This window comes from Megascapheus bottae, chromosome 37, assembly GCF_031878675.1.
Source record: "Megascapheus bottae isolate mThoBot1 chromosome 37, mThoBot2.hap1, whole genome shotgun sequence".
NCBI lineage: Eukaryota > Metazoa > Chordata > Mammalia > Rodentia > Geomyidae > Megascapheus > Megascapheus bottae.
In genome coordinates, this window is record NC_143545.1 from 5,973,672 (window position 1) to 5,986,162 (window position 12,491).

The window sequence follows — 12,491 nt, forward strand, 5'->3', positions numbered from 1 at the left end:
ATTATTTCAGTGTTTCTGAATCTGCCCAGGTTTGTTTTATGCCCTAAAATGTGGATACTGTCCTTGCCCTCTTCATCTCAAGGCTACCATCCTACCCCTGGGCCAGGGAATTTCCCCTGAGCTCTTCAGCTCAAGTCTACCACCCTACCCTTCAGCCAAGACCCAATTCCCATTTTCTGGGTTAACTAGAGATAAGAGTCTCAGGCTGGCTTTGAACGTTAATTCTCAGATCTCGGCCTCCCGAATAGCTAGGATTACAGATATGATCCACCACACCTGGTTTAATAACTGCACCCTTTTTTTAAAGAGTATCCAGTTTCACAGGCTTGCTGGAAACAATTATATTTTTGGATGAAGAAAGAAATTTAAGGCAGAGTATGATCGTTTCAGCATTTGGAATTTTCCAGAAGGTCCTTAACGTAAAGTGATGCCCCACATGGTCATCAGCTGTCATTATTGGAATACAGGATAGAGTGGGCATTAGGAAGTACTGAGGTGGGTTTGATAAAAATCATCATAATTTCAATTACACAGAAGTAAGCAAAAATCTGAAATTTATGCCCCTCTTTCTCATTTATGCCCCTCCATTATACATTTAAGTATATCCAACTTCAAAAATTTTCTTATTCTTGGGCCGGGAGTTTGGCCTAGTGGTAGAGTGCTTGCCTAGCATGCACGAAGACCTGGATTTGATTCCGCGTTACCGTATACGTAGAAAAAAGCTGGAAGTGGTGCTGAGGCTCAAGTGGTAGAGCTCTAGCCTTGAGAAAGTCCAAGGACAGTGATCAGGCGCTGAGCTCAAGCCCAGGACTGGCAAAAAAATTTCTTATTCTTGAGTCTTGGGTGGAAAGGAATGGTAAGTTTGGGAATGTTGATGTATAATCAAAGATAAAGCCTGCTTTAACAAGTCTCCATTTTTATGACAATATTCCTGAGTATAAATTTATAAAGCTGAAGGTTCATTTGATCGCTTTTGTGGGCAAGTCATTCAGTGGTTAGTTGGCCTGATAAAGGGGTATCTGTGGTGACAGAAATTAATGTAATGGCAAGATGTTGCTTGTCTTTGTACATATCTTCACCTGAATGGTATGTAGGGGGATTGTTGGAATTCTTGAAAACAAATAAAATGAATTCCTCTGTGAAAAATAGAAGAACTCCTCAGCAGTAGGGCATATTGATGTTTTCCTGCACTGTTCATGGCAGAATGTGTTGGTGAGGGCATTGGCTGACAACCACATAGTCCCATCACATATGTACATAGGGAAAGCAGGGGCCACCATTTTCATGCACACAGATGAAGTCCAGACTTGACAATTTCATCCACTCAAAGCACAGACACTGATTTCTGAATTAGATTATAAATCAGTGCCACTGTATGACTTCCAAAGTCCAGACTAAATCCAGCAAATGTGGCAATTCATTGTGCAGATGATGAGTCACTTAGAATCACCTTTCACCTGTGCATTTTTTAACTAGCATGGGACATGGATTTGTATTTATATGTGATGCCAATTCAAACAAGACAGTTTAGATACTTAAAGCACACAATAATGAAATTTCTAATGTTGACCTGAATAGTCAAATCAAAGCATTATCTTGTGACTGCTTCAACAGACAAATACATGAAGATCACAGACCTCTTAGGAGACATGCCAAGTCTTATGCATTCCAGGAGCATGCAAATGGGAGGTCTATTCTTTATGTTGCCATATTCTAATGTTTATACTTTGTAAGGTCAGAAAGCAGGGTTTCACGTCTAGAATGTGACCATTATATCCACAGTATTTGAAACATCTGAATGACGTGAGAGGCTTAGAAATTCCCAAAGCTCATCAAATAGTAGACCTCTGAGCATCATCAATTCACAGACACTAATGAAGTCTTTGTTAATGAAGATCACAGGATTTTCTTACATTGAAGCTGGCCTACCAATGTCTCATCTGTGCCTAGAGCTGAGAGGAGGACCAGAAATAAAATTCATTTCCTACTGCCTGGTGTGTATTTATGGGGGAAGATACTGATAATACAGAGCTTGATATTTTGTGGCTGCCATTACCTGGGTAGAATCTAGAGTGTTTGTTGGATTTCTTGTCCAAAAAAGAACAATTTCATCACATGGTAACTGTAAGCATAAAGAAAGTTATGAAGGGCCTCGTGTTCATATATCACTATAAAAGTGATATCTGTGATTTAGAGCATGCTTTGAAAGCTTCAATTTGGGTTCTTTCTCATAGTCCTTCAGTATTTCACATATGAGCAAGTCACAACATATAATGACATAAACTCAAGGAAGTTTCATAGTGTTGGCTAGAAAGACATACTCTTTTACCATTATCCATTATTTTTAAAAGCTCCACTTTCCTCAATAGTTCAATAAGCTGAATGTCAAGACTGTACTATACAAGTTATTTGGAATTTTTCTTTTGGAATCTATAGCAGAATTTCATGCAAGATTAGATTTAGGCACGAAGTATTATGCTTGACAGTTGAATTATTTAAAAAGAGTGAACACTTGTGATTTCTAGATAATTTCAAAGTAGCTACTGATACCTTTCTTCCTTCCTTTTTCTCAGATACCTCATTCAGTTTGCAGTGACAGTTGTGAATCTGGATTCAGGAAATCCCCCCAGGAGGGAAAGGCTGCCTGTTGTTTTGATTGCATCCCTTGCCCAGAGAATGAAATTGCTAATGTGACTGGAAAGCATATGTCCTATGTAGTCATTCTCCAACTCTCCACATTTTTCTCAATATTCATCTAACTTGATAAAATAGTTCTAAATTACGATGGTAAGAAAAAAATTGTTGTTTCCTTATGATATTTGTGTTGTGTGTGTGTGTCTTGTGCCTGGGCACTGTCCCTAATCTTTTTTACTCAAGGTTAATATTCTAACACTTGAGGCACAATTCTACTTACAGCCCTTTTGTTAGTTATTTGATTATAATTCTCACAGAATTTTCTGTCCCACTGAATTCAAACTGAGATCTTGAAAATATCTTTCTAAGTTTCCATAAGGCCTGAGCCACTGGCACTTGGGAAAACTGCTTTTTATAATAACACAAACTGTGGGGTTTGAATGTATAGGTGTTTATTTCAAGAAATTCTCTCCTCTCTCTATTCAGCAAATTGAGTTGAACCTCTATCAAAAATAATGTGAAGTATTATTTAGAATAGTGTCTCCATGTTTTTTAAAATAGGTTTCAACTACAAAAAAAACAATAAAAATTTATTCCCACTGCTTGCAACTGCTGTTTCCACAGAGCAAGTGACCAGAAAACTGAGTTTACTTTAACAAAGTAGGTACAAGTGTTATGCATACATAACATGACTACAGAGCTTTAATGAGTTCTTTGGTTCTTGTTCTACAGTACGTGAGGTGAGAAATATAACGTGCTAAATTCAAGGGAGGGCTAAAAGGCTTCTATTAATGTTAGCCAAACACACAGGAAAGTATAAGTTTTATTATCGATAATTTTGACTGGTGTTCACTGATTTGTGAATACAGTAAAGAACATTAATATTGTAGCATCATAAATTGTAGTAATTATTGTCAAGATACTAGAAATTACAAAACTATCACAATATCACTATGTATGATAAGAACTAAAGGTAAAAAGTAGTTACATTCAGATAGTAAAAAATAGAGCATGGTGTCTCTCTCCCTTTGACAGCACCCAAACTCTGACAGAGTGTTTCTCTGCCTTTCTGATTATCCATGTGCTTCTTTGCTTAACTTCTTCCTTATTTATTCACTTAATAAAGATCCAGAAAGGTTTCTTAACACTAAAAAATAGAACACAGGAATCAAGGTGAATTATGGTGATAGAGAGAGATAGAAATAGAATAGCAGATATTTCTTGAAGTATCTGAGAATTCTTGCTTTTGCCACCGTAAATCCTGCCATGTTAAATTTACCATTAAATGGTGATTGCCAAATTTCATTTGAAGAAAGGATACTATGGAACACAGGCTAATGATAATTCATATTCCTCACTAGATGTGGAGCAATATGTGAGGTGTCCAGATAATCAATATGCCAACCCAGAGAGAAACCATTGCCTCCTAAAATCTGTAAGTTTCATGGCTAATGGAGAAACCTTAGGGATGGCCCTGGACTGTATGACTGTTTGCTTCTCTCTTCTCACTTCTATTGTTCTAAGAGTTTTAGTGAAACACCACAACACTCCAATTGATAAGGCCAATAACCAGGCTCTCAGCTACATCCTGCTCATCTCCCTTATGTTCGGTTTCCTCTGTTCCCTTCTGTTTATTGTCCGTTGCGACCGAATCACCTGCATCCTGCAGCAGATCACATTTGGAATTGTGTTCAGCTTAGCAGTTTCCACAGTGCTCTCACAAACTATGACTGTGATACAAGAATTCAAGGTCACTTCTCTAGGAAAAAGAATAAAGTGGCTGTTGTTATCAGGGACTCTTAATTTCATTTTCCCCCTCTGCACCCTTATGCAGGTGGCAATCTCTAGATTCTGGGTCAAAGCCTCTCCTCCTTCATTGACACAGATGCACACTATGAATATGGCCACATCCTCGTCGTGTGCAATGAAGGTTCCTTCCCTGCTTTCTATTGTGTTCTACGATACCTTGACTCCCTGGCCCTGGCCAACTTTGCTGTAGCTTTCCTTGACAGGAACCTACCTGATGCTTCCAATGAACCCAAGTTCCTAACATTCAGAATGCTGGTGTTCTGCAGTGTCTGGGCTAATTTTCTGCCAGTATATCATAGCAGCAAGGGGAAGAACGTGGTAGCTGTGAAGATATTCTCTATCTTGGCTTCCAGTGCAGGGCTCTTAGGCTGCATCTTTGCCCCCAAATGTTACCTCATCATGTTAAGACCAGAAAGAAATTCTGTCCATGGCTTCAGATATAAAACACATACTAGAGGAACAAAGCCTACCCTACATGACTAATGTGAATGGTCATATGATTGAAGTTCTGAACTTAATCCGTATTTCTTTCCTGGAATTACATTAGATAATAATATAGAATTTATTTCAATGAGTAGGAGATCAGCGGAAGATGGCAGCAGTTCAGTGTGAGTCGTTCTGAGCTCCTGACAAGATACAACTTCTGGCTGCCTAGGGGACAGTTCTCTACCAAAAGTTTATTGGCACACAAATGCTGAATGCAGACAGAGGCACACAGAGCCTGTGGGAGCCAAGAGACGACACCTGGCCATGCACCGAGCTGCCAGCTACACGGAACCGGAGAATCCAGCAATTTGTGAGTACCTCCAAGGAGAAGTTTCCACTTCTGCTCACAGAAGGGCATTGGGAGGGTGGAGGGTGCCCTCTCATGCACCAGCTGAGAGGGGCACCTTCTTGACTGCTGGCAAAGACCCGGCCAAAGCAATTGGTGCCTGAGAGGTGGTGCTGGCAGTGCCACCATTCTAACTGGCAAAGGATTTCCCAGAGTTACCTTATCCGGAAATCTGACCCTGGTGATTCAGATGTCTGTCCCCAGCGCTGCGCCACAGACCTGGTAAACAAAGCCGCCAGCAAATATTTCAGCTTTGTTTTCCCAATCCAGCACTCTGATCCAAAAAACCACAAAGAAAAATCAGAATAGAAAAAGACTTTGTGAAGTGTTTGGATCCCGAATTTAATGGAGACACAAGTTTCCTACCCTGCCCACCCCCCCTTAAAAACCTGAAGAATACCCTTTTTTGTTGTTATTGTAGTTCTTCCATCCTTATTCATTTGCATTTTTAGGAGTTATTATTTTCTCTTTGCCATTTTACCTACACCTTTTATTAAAAGTTATGATTCATTCTTTTTTTTTCTTTTTTTTCTCTTCTCCTTTCCCGCATTCCTTCAGCCACTGTGGTCATTCCTAGAAACACAGTGACAGCTCTGGGTGTAGTCTAAACAAAAATGTATCTATATTGATACTGTCACCTGCTTTTTAAGCTACTGGTTCTCAACCCTAGAATCTCTTGGGTAAGAACTCACAATACTGAGGAATCTCCCCCAACCTTTTTTTTCCTTTTTTGTTGTGTTCTCTTTTGTTTTGTTGTTGTTTTGTTTCTTTCCCTTTTTAAAATTTGTATCATTGAAATCTCCAATATCTACCACCCTCTTTTCTTCTTAATGCTCTTCTTATTTTCTTAAGTATTATCTAAGTTCATCTAAACTTTGAACAAAAATAATATACCAGTCTATCACCCTAGGTCAATTATCCTTACTCTATACCTTTTATTCATTACTATAATAACTTACATTCCTGCTTTATTCTTTTCCGACCTCCCTTATTGTATTTCATATTATTTTTCTATCTCTGGTCCTCTGATCATCCTTCAACTCTTATAATGCATGGATCTACATTTGAAGGTTGTTGAGCAATGCTATGTATCTAGGTGTTCAATTACATTCTAGGTTAAGAGGCACTTAAATAAAATAGAGATTGGATTGGGGGATTACTGTTTTGGTCATATATTGGTAATGTGTGGTTGTATTAGATTTGTATGTAAGTGCACGAAAAGAAAGAGAGAGTGATATTACATCTAAAAGAGCGAACATCTATAGTCAGCCAACTAAAAAGGTCTATGTTGGGTATATCCGAAAAATTATAACCTTGTTTAGTATTAATCTTGCTCCCATTTTCAAATGGACACAACAAGAAACTCAAGAAAATTGTCAAATCAAGGAATAGCATCTCCCACCCAATATAAACAGGCAATGGAGCCATCAGGGGTGAATCAAGAGGAGAGTATTCCAAGTGCTATGCAAATGCAATTGATAAACATCATTAATGAAAAGTGTGAAAACCTAAAGAAAGAGATAAGGGAGGAAGCCATAGCTAAACAAGCGTAAACCATAAACAAGGTGATATGTGAAAAAGGGGAAGCCATAAAGGAGGCCATAATAAAGGTTTTTCAAAGAAAAATGGATGAATTCAATGAATTCACAACAAAAAGGTGACCGAAATCCAACAAGTGTCCAAAGAGAATAAAACTGCTGAGATTACCACTCAAAGGAAAATCAAGGAGCAAAAGAAATCCATGCATGATCTAAAACAAGAGATGCAAGGCATCAAAAATGAGCAATTAGAAGCAAGGGAGGTGAAGAATAAAGTACAAAGCAGGTTATACAATACAGAAGAGAGAATTTTGGGGGTTGAAGATAATTTAGTTGTTATAGAGAAAGAAGAGAAAATGAGTCAATTCAAATCTAGGAAATATGAGAAAATGCTTTAGGAGGTCCAAAATACAATTAGGAAGCGTAATTTAAGGCTAATTGGTATTGAGGGTGGTCTAGAGAAAAAGGTCAATTGTACTGGAAATATACTTCAGGGAATCATCTCAGAGAACTTCCCAAATCTCCAGAAGGGCAGGCCCATTCAGATACAAGAAGTTTTTAGAACCCCAAACAGACCTGACTAGAAAAGAACATCCCACCGCCACAGTATAATCCAAACTGGATCAATAGAGACCAAAGAAAGGATCCTAAAGGAAGCCAGGGAAAGGGATGAATCAGCTACAAAGGCAAACCTGTCAGAATAACCACAGATTTCTCAGCAGAGACCATGCAAACAAGAAGAGATTGGAAGCATATATGTCATGCCCTGAAGTCAAAAAAACTACCAACCAAGGATACTGTACCCAGCTAAGCTCTCATTCATAATGGAGGGAACAATAAAAACATTCCAGGGAAAAGCTGCAACATTATATAGCAACAAAATCAACATTACAGAAAATTCTTAAAGTTGTTCTACACATAGAAAATCAACACAAATGTAATACAGAGAAAGAAATGGCACCTAAAAGTGATACCATCTAAGTACCACAAGAACTGTCAAGACACAGGGCCTATTGAAAGCTTTCTAAAATGGCAGGAACTAATAAATATTTCTCAATCCTAACTCTCAATATCAATGGACAACTCCCCAATTAAATGACATAGACTATCTAGTTGGATCAAAAATCAAGGTCCATCATTCTGCTGTCTTCAAGAGACACATCTTACCAAAAAACAAACATTTTTGAAAGTGAGAGGTTGGAAGAAATTTTATCAGACTAATGGCCCCCATAAACACGCTGGAGTTGCCATCCTCATGTCAGATAAAATGGACTTCAAACTTAAATTAGTGAGAAAAGACAAAGAAGGTTGCTACATGCTACTAAAGGGGTCTTTCCCCCAGGAGGATATAACCATCCTAAATATCTACACACCTAATCTCAGAACACTGAACTTCATCAAGCAAACTTTACTTTCACTGAAAACATACATAGATTGAAACACACAGATTGTTGGTGACTTAACACACCACTCTCACCCATGGACAGATCAACCAGGCAAAAACTCAACAGAGAAACCTTAGATTTGAACATCTGTATAGACCAACTAGATCTAACAGACATCTGTAGATTATTCCACCCAGCAACAACACAATGTACGTTTTTTTCAGCAGCACATGGAACATTTTCTAAAATAGACCACATTTTAGGGCATAAAACAAACCTGGGTTGAATCAGAAGCACTGAAATTATTCCCTCCACTCTCTCAGACCATAAGGGCATCAAATTAGAACTGAACACCCATCTCCACCAAGGAAAACCCTGTAAGTCATGGATACTGAACAACATATTGTTGAATCACCAATGAATCATCGAGGATATCAGAACAGAAATACAACAGTTTATGAAATTTAACAAATAGGAGCACACAAAATACCAGCTCCTTTCAGGATGGCAATGGCAGTACTCAGAGGAAAATGTATACCTCTGAGTGCCTACAATAACAAATTGAAAATATTGCAAACCAACAATTTAATGTGTCACATTAAGCTCCTGGGAAAAGGGGAACAAACCAACCCGAATTCCAGTAGAAGCAAGCAAATTATTAAAATCAAAGCAGATTTAAATGAATTGGAGTCCAAAAACGCTATAGAAAGAATCACAAACAAGGAGTTTATTCTTCGAAAAAATTAACAAATTGACAGACCCTTAGCAAATCTTTTCAAAAAAAGAAGAGAGCATACCAAAACAAACAAAATCACAGAAGAAAATGGTAATTTCCACAAGAGAAATTACCAAGATCCAGACGATCATGAGGGAATACTTCTCAAACCTTTTTGCCAACAAATTTGAGAATCTAGAAGAAATGGATGAATTTCTAGCCAAATATTAACATACCCACACTGAACCAAGGAAAACTAACCCAACTAAACAGGCCTATTTCAAGCCCTGAAATAGAAATGGCAATTCGAGACCTTCCAACTAAGAAAAGTCTAGGGCCACATGGATTCACAGCTGAATTCTATAAGGTCTTCAAAGCAGTGCTCACACCAATACTCTTCAAGAACTTCAATGAAATTAAAAATGAAGACTCTTTACCAAGCTCATTCTATAAAGCCAGTATAACCCTCATCCCCAAAGCAGACAGAAATTCCTCAAAGACAGAGAACTATAGACCCATTTCTTTGATGAACATTGATGCAATACTTCTCAACAAAATACTGGCCAAACGTCTACAACAACTCATCAAAAAAGTTATACACTATAATGAAAGAGGATTCATCACAGGGAGGCAAAGATGGATCAACATACGCAAATCAATTCATATAATTCAACACATTAACAGGAGCAAGGACAAAAATCACATGATTGTCTAAAAAGAATCAAACATCCCATTAAAAGATGGGCCAAAGACTTAAAGATAGTCTTCTCTGAAGAAGAAACCAAAATGATGTATAGAAACACGAAGAAATGCTCAACAGCTCTGTTCATAAAAGAAATGCAAATCTGAACAACTCTAAGATTCCACCTCACTCCAGTTAGAATGGCCAGGAACAAGAAAACTAATAACAACAGATTCTGGAGGGGATGTGGCCAGGAGGGATCACTACTACACTGTTGGTAGGAGTGCAAATGCATACAACCACTATGGAAAGCAGTATGGTAGTTCCTCAAAACACTGAACATAGGGCTCGCCTATGACCCAGTAATTCCATTTCTAGGCATTGATGCAATTGTCCATAAACAAGGACATAGTATATCCATGAGCACGATGTTCTTTGGAGCACTATTTACCATAGCAAAGCTATGGAACCAACCTAGATGTCCCTCAGTTGATGAGTGTATCAACAAGATGTGGTATTTGTACACAACGGAATTCTATGCTGCTATCAGAAAGAATGACATTGTCCCATTTTTAGGAAATGGACAGACTTAGAAAAAAAAATGATATTAAGTGAAGTAAGCCAGGCTCAAAGGAACATATGCTCAGTGTGTCATAATCTGTAGAAACCTTGGGCTCTCAGCAGAGATTTACAATAGAACAAAACCTAGATACATAAGGCCATATAGTATGACACTAAAGGCAAGGGCCTCCAGGATGTAGAAACAAAAGCCTTCTTATGAATGGTTGTTGTCCTTAATGTACTATGTTACCTCTCATCTCTTTTATTGTCCCTTGGTTTGTCCTGGTTATCAGATATATTGTATATATACACATTTGGATATTTGAAATTGGATCGGGAAGGGAGGAAAACAAAATACAGCATCCATTCATGTTGAAAGCACTATAAAAAATAGGAATAAGAGATACATTCCTCAAAACAGTTAAAGCCATATATGGAAAACCTACAGCCAGTTTCATACTAAATGGTAAAATACTGTAACCATTTACCTTAAAATCAGGAATTAGGCAGGGATGCCCAATCTCTCCACTTCTCTTCAATAAAGTGTTGGAACCCTTAGCCAGAGCAATAATGCAAGAAAAGGACATCAAAGGATCCACAAAGGGAAAGAAGAAATTAAACAATCCCTATTTGCAGATACATTGATCCGCTACTTGAGTCACCCAACAAACTCCACTCCCAAAATCCTAGAATTAATAAACTACTTTAGTAAAGTGGAAGGATACAAAATTAAACTTCAGAAGTCAGTAGCCTTTTTTACACTAACAATTCACAAACGGAAGGCCAAATCAAGAAAATGAACCCATTCACAATAGCCCCCCCCCAAAAAATACTTAGGAATAAACTTAACCAAAGATGTAAAGGAATTATTCAACGAAACTATAAAAGCCTAAGGAAAAAATTAAAGAGGACACTGGGAAATGGAAAAACATCCCATGCTCATGGCTGGGAGAACCAACATAGTGGAAATGGGTATATTGCCAAAATTAATATACAATTTCAATGCAATCTCTATCAAAATCCCAAAGACATTCTTAACTGAAATAGAGTATTCTTAAAATTTTTATCTTATATTTAACTTACTACAAATGACATTACAAAATAGTTCGTTCTGATAGTTCTATACATGTGCACACTACATTTGAACTAAATTTGCCTCCTCTTTCATAGATTTTCTAATAAAGAAATCTAGCTGTGATTTTGAGTATCTACCTCTGTTTTACAGAACTTTTGCAAGAAAACTGGCTGTTTGGTTTTATACAGATGTAGATTCAGCACAAACGTGAATGGATTACAAATAAGAACGTTTGTTATCCAGGCTGGCACTGAGTCCCGACACCCAGCAGTGTGTATTCTTGGGGGAATATATTTTTTGCCAGTCGTAGGGACTGAACTCAGGGCCTGAGCACTGTCCTTGGCCTTTCTCAAGGCTGGAATACCACCACATGAGCCATACCACCACTACTGGGTTTTTTTCTACGTATGTGGTGATTTCTGAATTGGGAGTTTTAATTTCTACTTTACAGATGTTCTGGTAATGAGGGGTCTTAAAAAGAGTACAGAAAATTATTTTTGAATAATTCTAATAATCTGAGATAGTAATGGGGATGAGAGTAAAAGAGAAAACAATCACAAAAGAAATAAAAATACATAACTAAATAACAGATGTTACAGTGGAAATTTTTCATTTAAGATATTAAGATGAAACATTAAAGGCAAACAAATCTGCAATGGCATTATAATCCTCCCATCATTTGTAATATTTGACATCTAATTTTATGCTGTTCTATAAAAATGTTCAAATATACTTATATTAATATTTACCCCTTGCAAAAAATTGTGTATGATTTTCTAGCATATTTACAATGTTAAGGTATTCTCAGATCTCTTTTATACACACTCTTACTAGTAAGTTTGATACTTTCTTGTATATTCTTCTTGTTCATAAATGGTTCTGCCATTGGACAGGATAATTTCATATATCTTTTACAGGTCTGGTGAAATATATTCTCTTAACTTGTCTTGTCTGGGAATATCATTATCCATTTAACCTTCATATTGAAATAACATTTCTACTTGGTACAGCATCTTGGTGAATAGTTTGTAATTTTACCTTAGAGTTTTGCCTTATACTTTTTTAATATTTTTATCTGAATATATGTCTTAAAATGCTCTTCTGTTTCTGAGATTTCTAGTGAAGAACCAGCTGTTACAGACATAGGTGCAGACATAGCTTCCATAAACATGTATACATATAAGGCACCTTGTTGTAGATGTGTTCATGTCTTGGTTAAATACTTGATGAACTTTCAGCTTTAGAGAGGTTATATAAGCA

At 37.3% G+C, this 12,491-nt stretch overlaps 1 pseudogene; it reads left to right on the forward strand.

The window, feature by feature from the left end:
* Positions 1-3,919: 3,919 nt before the first annotated feature.
* On the forward strand, positions 3,920-4,926 carry LOC150042149 (vomeronasal type-2 receptor 116-like; annotated as a pseudogene).
* Positions 4,927-12,491: the final 7,565 nt, after the last annotated feature.